Below are 3380 nucleotides of genomic sequence, written 5' to 3'. Positions count from 1 at the left end.
AACGGAGAATCACCAACCGCCTTTGCCTCTATTGCGGTTCTGCTGGACATTTTGTCATGTCATGTCCCGTAAAGGGCCAGAGCTCATCAGTAAGCGGAGGGCTACTGGTGAGCGCTACTACTCAGGTCTCTCCATCAAGATCCTGTACTACCTTGTCGGTCCATCTACGCTGGACCGGTTCGGCTGCTTCCTGCAGTGCCTTGATAGACTCTGGGGCTGAGGGTTGTTTTATGGACGAAGCATGGGCTCGGAAACATGACATTCCTCTCAGACAGTTAGGGAAGTCCACGCCCATGTTCGCCTTAGATGGTAGTCTTCTCCCCAGTATCAGATGTGAGACACTACCTTTAACCCTCACAGTATCTGGTAACCACAGTGAGACCATTTCCTTTTTGATTTTTCGTTCACCTTTTACACCTGTTGTTTTGGGTCATCCCTGGCTAGTATGTCATAATCCTTCTATTAATTGGTCTAGTAATTCTATCCTATCCTGGAACGTTTCTTGTCATGTGAAGTGTTTAATGTCTGCTATCCCTCCTGTTTCTTCTGTCCCCTCTACTCAGGAGGAACCTGGTGATTTGACAGGAGTGCCGGAGGAATATCATGATCTGCGCACGGTCTTCAGTCGGTCCAGAGCCAGCTCCCTTCCTCCTCACCGGTCGTATGATTGTTGTATTGATCTCCTTCCGGGGACCACTCCCCCTCGGGGTAGACTATACTCTCTGTCGGCTCCCGAACGTAAGGCTCTCGAGGATTATCTGTCTGTTTCTCTCGACGCCGGTACCGTGGTGCCTTCTTCCTCTCCCGCCGGAGCGGGGTTTTTCTTTGTTAAGAAGAAGGACGGTACTCTGCGCCCCTGCGTGGATTATCGAGGGCTGAATGACATAACGGTTAAGAATCGTTATCCGCTTCCCCTTATGTCGTCAGCCTTCGAGATTCTGCAGGGAGCCAGGTTTTTTACTAAGTTGGACCTTCGTAACGCTTACCATCTCGTACGCATCAGAGAGGGGGACGAGTGGAAAACGGCGTTTAACACTCCGTTAGGGCATTTTGAATACCGGGTTCTGCCGTTCGGTCTCGCTAATGCTCCAGCTGTCTTTCAGGCATTAGTTAATGATGTACTGAGAGACATGCTGAACATCTTTGTTTTCGTTTACCTTGACGATATCCTGATTTTTTCACCGTCACTCGAGATTCATGTTCAGCACGTTCGACGTGTACTCCAGCGCCTTTTAGAGAATTGTCTCTACGTGAAGGCTGAGAAGTGCGCCTTTCATGTCTCCTCTGTCACATTTCTCGGTTCTGTTATTTCCGCTGAAGGCATTCAGATGGATCCCGCTAAGGTCCAGGCTGTCAGCGATTGGCCCGTTCCTAAGTCACGTGTCGAGTTGCAGCGCTTTCTCGGTTTCGCTAATTTCTATCGGCGTTTCATTCGTAATTTCGGTCAAGTGGCTGCCCCTCTCACAGCTCTGACTTCTGTCAAGACTTGCTTTAAGTGGTCCGGTTCCGCCCAGGGAGCTTTTGATCTCCTCAAGAAGCGTTTTACATCCGCCCCTATCCTTGTTACTCCTGACGTCACTAAACAATTCATTGTCGAGGTTGACGCTTCAGAGGTGGGCGTGGGAGCCATTCTGTCCCAGCGCTTCCAGTCTGACGATAAGGTCCATCCTTGCGCTTACTTTTCTCATCGCCTGTCGCCATCGGAACGCAACTATGATGTGGGTAACCGCGAACTGCTCGCCATCCGCTTAGCCATAGGCGAATGGCGACAGTGGTTGGAGGGGGCGACCGTCCCTTTTGTCGTTTGGACTGACCATAAGAACCTTGAGTACATCCGTTCTGCCAAACGACTTAATGCACGTCAAGCTCGTTGGGCGTTGTTTTTCGCTCGTTTCGAGTTCGTGATTTCCTATCGCCCGGGAAATAAGAACACCAAGCCTGATGCCTTATCCCGTCTCTTTAGTTCTTCTGTGGCTTCTACCGACCCCGAGGGGATTCTCCCTGAAGGGCGTGTTGTCGGGTTGACTGTCTGGGGAATTGAGAGACAGGTAAAGCAAGCACTCACTCACACTGCGTCGCCGCGCGCTTGTCCTAGTAACCTTCTGTTCGTTCCTGTCTCTACTCGTCTGGCTGTTCTTCAGTGGGCTCATTCTGCCAAGTTAGCTGGCCACCCCGGCGTTCGGGGTACGCTTGCTTCTATTCGCCAGCGGTTTTGGTGGCCTACTCAGGAGCGGGACACGCGCCGTTTCGTGGCTGCTTGTTCGGACTGCGCGCAGACTAAGTCAGGTAACTCTCCTCCTGCCGGTCGTCTCAGACCGCTTCCCATTCCTTCTCGACCTTGGTCTCACATCGCCTTAGACTTTATTACCGGTCTGCCTTCGTCTGCGGGGAGGACTGTGATTCTTACGGTTATCGATAGGTTCTCTAAGGCGGCACATTTCATTCCCCTCGCTAAGCTTCCTTCCGCTAAGGAGACGGCACAAATCATCATTGAGAATGTGTTCAGAATTCATGGTCTCCCGTTAGACGCCGTTTCAGACAGAGGCCCGCAATTCACGTCACAGTTTTGGAGGGAGTTCTGTCGTTTGATTGGTGCTTCCGTCAGTCTCTCTTCCGGGTTTCATCCCCAGTCTAACGGTCAAGCAGAAAGGGCCAATCAGTCGATTGGTCGCATATTACGCAGCCTTTCGTTTCGAAACCCTGCGTCTTGGGCAGAACAGCTCCCCTGGGCTGAGTACGCTCACAACTCGCTTCCTTCGTCTGCTACCGGGCTATCTCCATTTCAGAGTAGTCTTGGGTACCAGCCTCCTCTGTTCTCGTCCCAGCTCGCCGAGTCCAGCGTTCCCTCCGCTCAGGCTTTTGTCCAACGTTGTGAGCGCACCTGGAGGAGGGTCAGGTCTGCACTTTGCCGTTACAGGGCGCAGACTGTGAGAGCCGCCAATAAACGTAGGATTAAGAGTCCTAGGTATTGTCGCGGTCAGAGAGTGTGGCTTTCCACTCGTAACCTTCCCCTTACGACAGCTTCTCGCAAGTTGACTCCGCGGTTCATTGGTCCGTTCCGTGTCTCTCAGGTCGTCAATCCTGTCGCTGTGCGACTGCTTCTTCCGCGACATCTTCGTCGCGTCCACCCTGTCTTCCATGTCTCTTGTGTCAAGCCTTTTCTTCGCGCCCCCGTTCGTCTTCCCTCCCCCCCCCCCGTCCTTGTCGAGGGCGCACCTATTTACAAGGTACGGAAGATCATGGACATGCGTTCTCGGGGACGTGGTCACCAGTACTTAGTGGATTGGGAGGGTTACGGTCCTGAGGAGAGGAGTTGGGTTCCATCTCGGGACGTGCTGGACCGTTCGTTGATTGATGATTTCCTTCGTTGCCGCCAGGGT

The sequence above is a fragment of the Salvelinus alpinus genome, chromosome 23 (genome assembly GCF_045679555.1).
Source record: "Salvelinus alpinus chromosome 23, SLU_Salpinus.1, whole genome shotgun sequence".
Classification (NCBI taxonomy): Eukaryota; Metazoa; Chordata; class Actinopteri; order Salmoniformes; family Salmonidae; genus Salvelinus; species Salvelinus alpinus.
Note: the sequence above shows the minus strand (reverse complement) of the source record.